The sequence below is a fragment of the Chiloscyllium plagiosum genome, chromosome 35, assembly GCF_004010195.1.
Source record: "Chiloscyllium plagiosum isolate BGI_BamShark_2017 chromosome 35, ASM401019v2, whole genome shotgun sequence".
Taxonomy (NCBI): domain Eukaryota; kingdom Metazoa; phylum Chordata; class Chondrichthyes; order Orectolobiformes; family Hemiscylliidae; genus Chiloscyllium; species Chiloscyllium plagiosum.
In genome coordinates, this window is record NC_057744.1 from 36050645 (window position 1) to 36063000 (window position 12356).

General features: G+C 41.3%; 1 protein-coding gene across 5 annotated transcripts in view; it reads left to right on the forward strand.

Moving 5' to 3' along the window:
- Positions 1 to 12356, forward strand: part of ets1 (v-ets avian erythroblastosis virus E26 oncogene homolog 1) — a 104299-nt gene that overhangs the window by 55277 nt on the left and 36666 nt on the right. The window contains exon 1 of one of the 5 annotated variants that reach the window (XM_043676928.1): positions 3663 to 3667. The exons of the other annotated variants lie outside the window; for them this stretch is intronic. The gene's annotated coding sequence lies outside the window, so the exon portion shown is untranslated. Of the gene's footprint in view, positions 1 to 3662; positions 3668 to 12356 lie in introns of those variants that run through there. 5 annotated transcript variants of the gene reach the window in all.

Sequence of the window (12356 nt, forward strand, 5' to 3'; positions counted from 1 at the left end):
CCCACACTTACAATTCAATGGGTGAGATTGGTTATGCTGTGTCTTCACACCATTTAATCTGAAGTTTTCCAGTCAGTGGGGGTCTTGGGGATTCTTCTAGATACTCTCTTAAACTAATACAGCATGGATCAGACTCCGCACCTTGCTGAACATATGTGGTAAGTGTACGCCTTGTTGTCTGTAATTGCAGTGTCATTTCTGATTGAAAGGCTACAATTGTGAGGCAGCTAGTGAGATGCTGTGATGTTTCGTCAGAGTGTTTCTTTTAGCGAGAAAGGACAATTTCAATGTGATTCCTTTTCTGTTGTTCTCCCATCTTCCTTGCTCAACCTTCAGAAGGCAAACAAAGGAACAGAAGCTGGCCGTTCAGTCCTTGAGTCTGTTCTATTATTCATTTAGCTCATATCTGGTCTGTTTGCAAAATGTAAATACTTTGGGAATTGATACCCTGACAAACCGAAAGACCAAATGTATCACATTGTGAATTAACAAGCCTCACAGGCCAGCAAAATCCATGTTTACTCCTGCAACAGCCAACTACAGTTAGGAGCTTACTGTTTGAATGCCTGAGGTCAGGGGAGATATCCAGCAAGATTTTCAGTTGCAGCAACAATTTGTACTTAAGAATCTGTACAATTCAATTCAATTCAGTCTTGTTGTAAATAGTGAGATAACTGTGGAAAATGTGTGTCAGTTTCTGGTCCCCCCCAAAAATGATAATGTCCAATAACCCTTGTGAAATCTAACCAAGGTAGAGGGGGAAATGATGAGAATCGAGGTCTGCTCCATAGTGAGGCACAATCCTCAGGCAGTAACCCAGAAAGGTAAATCAGGAAATGAACTGAGATAAGCATGGAATCCTGGTTCAATCCTGCTATAAACATCACCAAATGTGAAGCTACCACAGACGATAATTTGTATAAAGTTTAAGAACTGAAGTTTTTTACACATGCTGCAGAAGGGTTTATAGGGATTGAAGCAAAGTAAACAGTTTCTTGTGTGGGTGTGTGAGTGGGTCCCATTCCAGATGGTTCATAAGTTCATCAAAACTTCACGTAATAAGTTCCAAATAAAGCAACAAAGATGGGTTTAGTTTTGAAGCCAGTGAGAGATGAGACATTTCTGTAACAATTCCAACACAAAATCTTTCAAGAATTGACGATGAACTGCTTTTAAATTTGAGTTCAGTTACATTCTTTGATTGAGGTTTTCAATTTTCAAAGCTGTATGCAGAGATGTAACATACATTACACAAATCTGAAAGCACCAAAACCCTGGAATTTAATTAACACTGTGACTATTAAAACAAAATCAAGAAACTTGGTGAAGATGTCTCTGTTCATTTTGAAGGCTGCGGCATGATCACTATTCTGTGAGCAATATGATGTGAACATTTCAGTTAATTGAATATGACATCAAAAAGCCCTTGGAAAGTTAATATTAATCAGTAAAATTTTCCACTGACTGCTATCATACCTAGCTCAAAGGAAGATAGTTGTGGTTATTGCTAACCTAACATCCCAAGGCGAGACTTTGACCATTGCCAAGAATAGAGGGTCTAACCACCTCCTGTGGCAATATCATTGCTGATTGTCCACCCTGGTCTGCCCCATCAACATCCTAGGGGTTACTATTGACCAAACATACAACTGGGCCAGCCATATAAGCATGATCATTATCTGCACAAAGAACGGTTGTTCTGTTTGCTGGAGGTCAGTCACACCCAGGACATCTCTGTAGGTATCTAAGGAGACTATCCAAGACAAAAACATCTTTAGCTACCTCACCAATAAAGTCAGAATTAGGGATATATTCTGATGAATATACAATGGTCAGTGCCATTTGTGACTCCTTAAATACTGAAATCCATGTTCAAATGCAACAAGACCCTGGAAAATGTCCAAGCTTGAGCTGAAACATGGCAAGTAACATTGCCTGGCATTTGTGTGGCATGAATGACTATCACCAACAAAAGAGAGTCTAACTATTGCTCCTTAACATTCAGTGGACATACCATCACTGATTCCTACTATCAACACTCTGACGGTTACCTTTGACCAGAAACTGAACTGGATTAGCCATGTAAATAAAACAAAGAACACTGGATTCTGGAAATCTGAAAACAAAACAGAAATTGCTGGTGAAACTCAGCAGGTCTGGCAGCACCTGTGGGGAGAAAGCAGAGTTAACATTTTGAGTCTGGTGATTTTCTTTATCAGAAGAGTCATATAAGTACTTTGGCGGCAAGAACATTTCAGGGGATAAGAATCTTATAGCTAGCATATTCCCCAATTTGCCTGGATGAGTGCAGCTCCAATAACACTGAAGAAGCTTGATATCATCCAGAAAAACAGCCCACTTGATCGGCAACACATCCACAAATATCCACTGCTGATGCTCAGTAGCAGTAGTCTGTGCCATCTGCAAGGTGCACTACATACAGCTATCAAGGCTCCTTAGGCAGCACCTTCCAAACCTACAAAACTACCATCCAGAAGGACATGGCCAGCAGATACATGGAACACCACCCCCTGCAAAGTCTCTTTCAAGTCACCCACCACCTTGAGTTGCAAATATATTGCCATTGCCTCATTGTCACTGAATCAAAGTCCTGAAAATTCCTAACTATGGGCATTGTGGGTCAACCTACAGCACATGGACTGCAACAGTTTAAGAACAGAGCTCGAAATCACTTTCTCAAAGGCAATTCAGAATGAGCAATAAACTCTGACTTCTCAAATCTCGGTATGCCATCAAAACTAGCCTTGGAAGCCACCCTGACCTTGTGTAAAGGATGCTCATCTCTTTTGTTAGGCACAGACTGCCTTGTAAAAACAGGTCAAAGTTCCACTTAAACAAAACTTATAGTAGATCAGTATTCAAAACAGGACATGACAGCTTGTTCGATATATCTGTTGATCTCTGATAACTCTTGACTTCTAATTAGTTCTGCACTTGTATTACTTGTAAAAAACTTTGTATATCCTCCATAACCTATCCTGTTGAAAGATATTCAAGGCTCTTCAGTGTTGTTGGGGTGGCAGAGTGGCTCAGTGGTTAGCACTGCTGCCTCACTGCACCAGGGACCTGGATTTGATTCCAGCCTCGGGTAATTGTCTGTTTGGAGTTTGCATATTCTCCCAGTGTCCGTGTGGGTTTACTCTGGGTGCTCCGGTTTCCTCCCACGATCCAAAGGTGTGCAGGTTAGGTGGATTGGCCATGCTAAATTGTCCATAGTTTTCAGGAATGTGTAGGTTAGCTGCATTAATCAGGGTGAATATAGGGTAGGGGAATGGGTCTGTGTGGGTTAATCTTTGAAGGGTCGGTGTGGACTTGTTGGGCTGAAGGGCCTGTTTCCACTTTGTAGGGATTCTATATCTATAATCTACAAAAAGACATTATCTTATAAACCAAACAAAATCAGTGTTGGATTCTAGATTATAATGTATCACAACTCAGCTTTCTGAGGCCTTTTGAGTTGCTTTAACGAGGATTCAATAGTAAATGTAGACAATGTGTGATCCTCTGTTTTTGGAATCACAGTGTAGTTTTTGGTTCAAGATCAATAATGTAGAAGCCATTACAGTATGGTGTTTCTATCTATTGAGTGAGAAATTGAAGATCATAAAAAAGCTGGGAATTACTGTCTTTCATGTGAAAACTGACAGTCATATCTTGGCCCGATTGGGAGATATCAGAATCTATTTTACTTTCCCTCTGCCCATTCCTGTCATGAGCAGAAAAGAGGCAAGTTGGAAGCTTACTTGTAGTGACTGACCGCAGGTAAGAATGCAAGAAAGGCTGAGGTGTGAGTAATGTTGTGGCATATTGCAAAAATGGGATCTATGCAACTTTTGTAGGTCAGGGCATTCACACATGGGCCACATGAAAGCTTTGGTTAGCTGTAATGTCATATACATTCGAATCTGCAGAAAGCCATGGCCACTGACAGCCTCATCTTAACTGGGTTAAGTGCCGACACCAGCTTGTCATATCTCCAGGGAAGTCAGAACCTGTGCAAAGAGTTATACAATGCAGGAGAGACCTCAGACATTTTTATCCCCACATGAACATGTCCTCAGACTTCTTTAACCAAATGTCCTCAGATTTCTGTTACAAATTAATCTGCTGCAGGTTTCTATGCCTCTTTGTGTCGTTACCTTATCCACTCATTCATTGCAACTCTGCTATTCCTTTTCACACAGAGTTGGGAAGCTCTCTGGTGTTGCTGGGATTATGAAGGGTCTGCTTGAACATCTCATTGAATTGATGCACACGGGGTGATGCACAGTTGTCAGCCCATAATTAGAACCTTGTAGTTATTTAATCATTTTACACACATCTTCAGGGCAGAGAAATCCTTGGCTAACAGGTAAGGACACTCCCGCTGTGCCACAAAACCCTAGCCAACACTGTATCATTAAATACATTGAGCCTCTATTAGTTGAAAGGAATTCTAGATGAACAGTCTCCTTTGCCTAATACATTTTTCTTTGTTATACAGAATACCAGTAACTCCTATATAGAGCTAGGCCATTTTGCTGAAGTGGTCTAAACTGGAGTGTTTGTTCACACAATTGCTCTCATCAATGTTAGATGTCTTAGTGATAAATAGACAGTAAGGATCAGTGCATACTGTAGCTATTATAATTAAATGCCAATATTCAATCTGATGTATAACAGATTGATCTTGGCCATTGTTATTTTCTGAATTTCAGTTAAAGCTAAAATTTGTTACCACTGCAACAATTTCAAAATCAAAATGTTGAAAGTCTGGAAATAAAATTTTAAAAATGTTGGAAGTAGTCAGCAGGTACAGCAGCATCTTGATAGAAATTGAGTTTACGTTTCAGGTCAGGAGGCTGATGACAGATTGTTGACCGGTCTGAAGTGTTAACTCAGTTGTTGCTGTCATTTTTACAGACACTGTGAACAACACCCAAAAATGGAATTTGCGTGTCGAGGTGATTTTGGTTTCTCACTCATTTAAACAATAAAGTGACAGCATGGAAATAAGCCAATTGCCCTAACAGCTCTGTGTCAATCTGTGTACTACGTAGTTCCCTCCCACACTAATTACCTCTTCCCATTCTGCCTTCTGTGTTCCTTAGTTGCCTCTTCTACTTAAAGGAGAGAAGTTAAAGGTTAATATTAGGAAATAATATTTTGAAGAATTTCTCAAAGGTTATGAAGGATAGAATTAATTATAAATTAAAATTTGATGTATTTTGTTTGCCATCAGTGCTTGGATAGCTGGACAGCTGCTTTGTAATGCAAGGAGATGCCAACAGCGTGCCTTCAATTCCCGCACTGGCTGAAGGACTCTCTCAACCTCTCCCCTTACCTGAGGTGCACTGACCCTCAGGTTAAACCACCACCAGTCATGTCTCTCAATTGAGAGAACAGCCTTATAGTCTTGTAAGGCTGTGGTGACTTTGCCTTTTCACTTTTGAAGAATTGTTCTTGAATATGGAAGAATAACCCTAATGGGAAATGAAAATCATTCTGAACACAAATCTTTCAATGTGATAGGGAAAATCATTGGTTGATTTGGGAGGGGCAAGGTGTGATGCTGAATTGACAGTATTGTCAATAAATCACCCATTATCAGTTTGATGCATTGTCACTTGGTAAAGGCGTAGCATTGGTATTGGATCTGAATGCAACATTACCCAAAAGAAAGAATCAAAGATTTTCTGAACCCCAGACTGTTGCAATGTTGACACTGGGATATTCCTGCTACTTATTCCGTGAGAGACCTGAATGAGCATCTTATTGAAACTTAATGTTTCTTTTTTTGGCTGAAGCTACAGAGTCAAACAGTCAATCTTTAATTCCATAATGACTGATCTCCTCCAACTAGCTGGACAATGGTTTGATGCTGTCAGCTAGATTAACTCCTACATGAGATTCTGGACTTTAAAGTCCAGCAGCATAGCATCTACTCTGCCATCCTAATGCTCCAGGATATTGGCTGCACTATGTGTGCAACTTAAAGAGAATGAGCTGTGAAAATGCAGTGTACTTCAGATAAGACATGGGATGGGTATCCCTCAAAAGTCTGAAGAGTCAATTGACTGCCTAAAACCCAGTTACAGATGGATATAATAACATTAAATTGTCACTCCATCACTGCTTGGGAAATGGAGATCTCACAAGTTGCAATCCAATCAGAATCATCCCAGCTTTGACTTGCCTTGGTTTCCTTCTGAATATTTTCAATGGTCTCCTTCCTAAGAGTTGGTACGATACTGTCTGCATTTTGTGCTTGTGAACTTCTGGCTTTAACCAATGTAAGTAGAGCCCCCTGCAAAATGTAGTCTGAAATAAGGAGGACAAATAGTGACTCAGTCCCACGCTGACGGTTGTTAATGCTCCCCCATAACTTCATCAACTTGTTGTAGGTATAGCTGTATACCACAATGATCGAGAGAAACATCCCACATTTGTTAAGTAGTCTGTGTATTGGCTGTGCATTAGACATGGACAAGGAATGCTGCTCAGATGGTCTCACCTTGAGACAGATAAAGAGAGATGTCGACAGCACAGAAACAGAAATGCTGCAGATTTATTCTGCTTTGAGTAGTTTCATAGTAATTGGTATTTCCAAAAACAGCCTAGATATTGAGCGGCAGTAAGCTATTCAATCAGATGAACCATCGCATCAGAGTCCACCTATTTCCTCACTCTGAGGCTGCAGATATGTTCTTTCCTATAGAATAACTGAGGTGGCTACAAGTTCAGACACTGGAATCCTATTTAAGTTTTCCCTTGATCCTCCCCTCATCCCATAAACACATTGGCACAGATTATTACAGCCTGTTCCCAAATGCGATCACCTAATTCAGCATCAGTGGGGATCAGAAATGGAACTCCTGCCGACCAGCAGAGTTACTGTTGTTCAATCACACATAGTGCCAGCACTTACAAAGCATTTGTTGCAATATGAGTCACAATTATTTCATTTATTTTATTGTCTGGATAGTTCCCATTCTTTTATGTATAGGACATATAGCGTCTAGCTGAAGTTCTTCTGTAAGGTGCTTATTGTTTCTGGGGACAGATATTGCTAAACAGAAGTATGGAAAGACATACACGCACACACGCACACAGTTCTTGCAATATATGCATCAAAATTTCAATCTTGTGTGTCCAAGGGATTTTATACAACTCTCAAAGATGAAGCCCTTTGATCTCAATTCATTGAGGACAACCAGCAGCTCCCTACTGTCCGGGGGGATGGTACAGTGGTGCGTGTGGAAACAGAGCCTGCAATGTATCAGAGCATGACCTGCAGCCTGTCTCTGACTCAGTTACAAGGGCCAAGTCATCCTGGGTCAGCCACTGCAAGGGTTTTGCCCTCAATCACATTTGATTACACTGAAGCTACTGTTCTTTTTTTCGCTGAAGGGATGGTGTTAGTTTGGGGAGTGAGTTTGTCCCATGGGGTGGGTTTGTGCTTCATACTCTGAGACTGAACAAAGACTCTTTAAGCTGGAGACGGCAGACCAGGTCTTACTTATTATCAGAAAACAATAATCATTCTTTTTGAAAGGATTGAATTGCAAGGAAATATTTAGTGCTTAGCCTGCCTGCCTCCAGCCTCATCAGTCCCACGCCTACAGGCTCTGTTTAACTGTGCTGCTTTATGGTTGATGTGTCCTCTTTCCATTGTGGAACTTGGAGTTCCTGTGATTTGAGGGTTCAGAAATAACACTTGGGTTATTGAGAAACATGCTGAATGTTTGTTGCAAAGGTTGTGATCGTTTCAAGACTCAATCAGTGTAAAGTTCATGGGAGTCCGATCAGCCTGGGTGACGAGACTGATAACACTTGCCATATTGTTTGACATGTGTGAACTGGAACAGAACTGACTGCAAACTCTGTAAGAGGAAACAGTTGGGCATGTTGTTCCTGTCAGCTGGAGTCTTTGCAAAATATACTGTGAAGCTTCTTAAGTAATTTCTAGTGCACAGCAGGAAATCTGTGAGGGAAATTATTTCAACCATCTTTTGTATCAAATCCTTTAATCTAAAGTGCTGTAAATATTCAGGAAACAGATTGTTTGAATATGGCTGTCATTTCCAACCAACTTACCAAGCTTCAGATTGTTAACAGAAAGATCCCAACTCTGTTTACTTAGTTAACGTCACAAGTTCCAGCTCTGTTCACTCTCATTATCACATAGCGACATGATACTGTCCACTCACGGTAACATCTAACACACCACTCTGCCCACTCCTACCAATACCCGGATCTCCACCAGAGCTACTTCCAGTCAAATCAGAGATTGCGATCTGCCCAATCCTAGTGACAGTTCAAACTCCATTCAATCCTGGACATTTTGTGAAAAAGGATTAGTTTTTTTCAGAGGGGAAGAATGAAATGAATTCTGCTTTTCATCCAACAGCCTCAGATAGAGAAAATGTAATTCATAGGGCTGTGTTTTGGGCCAAGATTCTGGTTTGTGTCTGAAATCGATTGCACTCTGCTGTGAAGATGTCCCTGTGTGGTATCTTACCTAGAAAATGTCAAAACCTTTGACCACAACACTGACATCTAGTACCTTTCTGGCCAACAGGCTGCCAGCAAACTGAATTCTGTGGAACAGATCATCCAAATTTTCTGGTGACTGTTTGGTACTGATGTGTTACTACTGAAGGAGACTATTCCTTAATGACAGTATTTTGAGGACTCATTACAACTGTAATGGATATGGCTGTGACTCCTGATGTTCTTAGTCATGACAGTCCAGCTGATATGAAAAATGGACATGCCTGTAACTCCAGATGTTTCTCAGACAGGACTGGCCCTTCAGATGTTTACTGCAGTGGACAATGTGAGCATTGCAATCAAACCAATTCTATTGTGTTGAAATGTTGTGACAAGAAACATGCATGAGCTTGTAATTTGAGTTTCTGTTGAGGTCATCATTAAGATCTTTGATCTGATGAGATTTTCCTAAGTACTCGGAACAAATGTTTTGTGTCCAGCTGTTGAACTGTCATAAAGGAAAGGGATCAGTGAAGGACCTCCTCTCTCTGATATAGCCTGAATGACTCCATTCCCAGGCACGACAGCAGAACTCATTATAGTCCAGAATATCTGTGTTCTTGATGTGTAATTATGTTGAAGTCAGTGATCTGCTTTGCTTCGAGGGTGGATGGTGACCAACAGCTGTACAATGTAGACTGACTCCATATCTGGCTGTGTTCTTTGTGAGTGAGAAGATTGATCGATGTAAGTCTGGCTGACGTACACTCAAACTCAAGCTTGTAATACTGCTACACTAGGAAGCAGTATCCTTGCTGATGCTGATGGATTAGTGAGACGTTTAGGAGTGAGAGGAATTGCTCTATGTATCTTTGGTTCTCTGGTTTTAAAAAGAAATTGCTATTAAAAGCAAGTTTATTATGTAGACGTTGACCAGCTTTAGAGAGAGATCTTGTTTGAAGAAGTTTAAAATTAAGCATTCTTCTTGTCAGACAAATATTTTCATTTTCTTAATCCCCTCTCTCCCCCTCTCTCTTCTTGATCCCTTACTCTTCCCTCAGTCTCCCCTATCTCTCCCCCCTTCCTCCCTCTTCACCCTTTCTTTCCTCCTCCAACATCTCTTCTCTATCTTCCTCCTCTATCCCCATCTAACTCTTTTTCTTCCCCCTCTCACCCTCTCGTCGGTCCTATATTATCCCTACCTGTCTGTCCTCTTCCTCCCTCTCCTGTCCCTTTTCTGCTACTTTCTCTCCCTCACCCCTTCAATTCTGTCCCCCAATTGTACTATATCTCCATAATTTCAAAAGTCATGATTCAATATGACAGGGCAATGAGTTGTTGTGGGATCGGGCACCCTTGATTCATGCCACCCAGATTACCTTTCTGTTGTTTCCATTGGATGAACAGGTTTCCAGACTCATTGCCCTGTCTTCTGCTGCATCACCCAAGTGTGCAATATCTTGGGGCTTCTCTCCTGACAATGAACAGGCTGTAAAACTCAACCTTGTTTCAACTAGGTCACCCAGTCTTAGTGTTAACCTTGAGCCTGGATCCTTCCTTCTAAATAATGTTGGTGCATTGAAAGAAGAGAGACAGTATTCAGTGAATATTGCTCCTCAATTTCTGTCAATTAAATGACAAAGTCAAATTGCCATTCAGAAGGTACATTCCTTTCAATGATGCCAACAAGGTTGTATGTTGAGTCATTTTCTTATCAGACTTGGGATGTGGGCGTCACTGGCAAGGAGCATTTGCTCATGATCCCTCACAGATTCACAGTCTGCTGATAAAGTGAGCTATGTTTATTTTTTCAGTGACTGATTCCGGAGAGAATCTGCATTTTATGATCTCCTAGCACTTCTGGTCTTGTGGGTTTCTTTTGGTTTCATCTCCACCTCCTCCAATCTTTCACCCAGTGCAGCACCTCCTGGCCTTGTCTCCTGCTAATCATCTCTCTCCTTCCCCTTTGTCTGCTTTCCATCCATATCACTCTTCCTTTACTCTTCTGCCCTGTCCATTGTCCTCTAGCAAGCTGGCATCTAATTTGATCTCTTTCAGAACTGCTCCCTTTACAGTGGGCTTGAAACTCTTTGCTGGTTAATGTTTCTTTCCAGCTGTTAATACTTGCTAGCAGAAGAGGGGCTCAATATGGTCTGTCATTTCTATCCATAGCAACTCACTAAGTGAATATACCAACAGAGCAGTGTAATGGTGATTGGCAGACTCAAGTGCCAATCAATGCCAGGACTTTTATCTTTTGAGGAAAGGATAGTGAAGTGGGAATTCTAATTAACAATACATTGTTTTAGAATAATTAATTAGCAGAATTTAGAATTTATTGTGCCTCACCTATAGTGCTGCAACAGGCTGAAATACAGCTTTTGAAAGAAGAAATGTATTAACCATGAGCTTAAACTTGGCCCATCTGCTTATTTTGTCTCTGCCCCCACACTGATAGTAATTCTCAGATGGGAAGCGCACAGGGAGCAGCAAATTATTTATCTGCAGTCTTGATTAGCTTCCAAGCATTATATAACTGCCTACATCATATGTAAATTGATTAGATTAGATTCCCTACAGTGTGGAAACAGGCCCTTTGGCCCAACAAGTCCACACCGACCCTCGGAAGAGCAACCCATTCAGACCCATTCCACTAACACTATGGGCAATTTAGCATGGCCAATTCACCTAAACTTCACATCTTTGGACTGTGGGAGGAAACCCACACAGACACAGAGAGAACGTGCAAATCCACACAGACAGTTGCTTGAGGCGGGAATTGAACCTGCGTCTCAGCACTGTGAGGCAGCTGTGCTAGCCACTGAGCCATTGTGCCGCCCAAGCAAGATCCCACTGGAACAGGTCAGCTGCATGAAAGCACAAAGTACTGGAAATGCTCAGCAGCTCTGACAGCACCTGTGCAGAGAGAAGCAGAGTTAATGTTTCAAGTTGATTGTGACTCTTTTTCAGAATCTGTGGAATTTTGCTTTTATTGAAGTGGTGGCTGCATTATAAGCGGCATTAGTGTGGGTGACTAAATCACCGGAGTTAATTCAGAGTGCCTCAGTTCTGACTTGCATTCTATTTTCACAGCCCTAGTTTCAGGCATTACTGGTGGGCGTTTTGTGTTCATGAAGGCTGGAGCATATTGTCTCTTGCCGAATTCTGCGAAGACCAAGGATTTGTCAGCTTCCATTAAATTACTATATCTTTCCACTCTTATCATTCCTGCGTAATACCTTGCTGCTTCTTTCCGCATGTTTCCGCGCTGCTCCTGATCCTGGTCTCCTCATCCATTTTTGAAAGGTCTGTGTACATAAATCAGCTTTTGTTAATTGAGCTGCCATGTATAATCTCTGGCGCTCCAGATCTGAGTACCAAAAGGTATGTATCACATCAGCATGAGTAATTCTATGACTTGCCACCAATGAATGTAAAACTAATCACAAGGAGAATGCTGCTTAGAAAAGGTATGAGAGGGCAAAGGACACTCACTGAATTCTTTCCGTTCACCACTCTGTGAGAGATTGGTTTAAGGTAGTGAAGGGATGCTGTTAACAGACATTGCAAAATGACAATGAAAACAAGAAATACTTATGATTTGGAGATGCTGGTGTTGGACTGGGGTGTACAAAGTTAAAAATCACACAACACCAGGTTATAGTCCAACAGTTTTAATTGGAAGCACACTAGCTTTCGGTACCACCTGATGAAGGAGCGTCGCTCCGAAAGCTAGTGTGCTTCCAATTAAACCTGTTGGACTATAACCTGGTGTTGTGTGATTTTTAAAGAAATACTTAGAAAGACTCAGCAGGTTAGAGAGAGAGAGGAAGAGTGCTCATGTCTCTCAAGAGCTTCTGCCT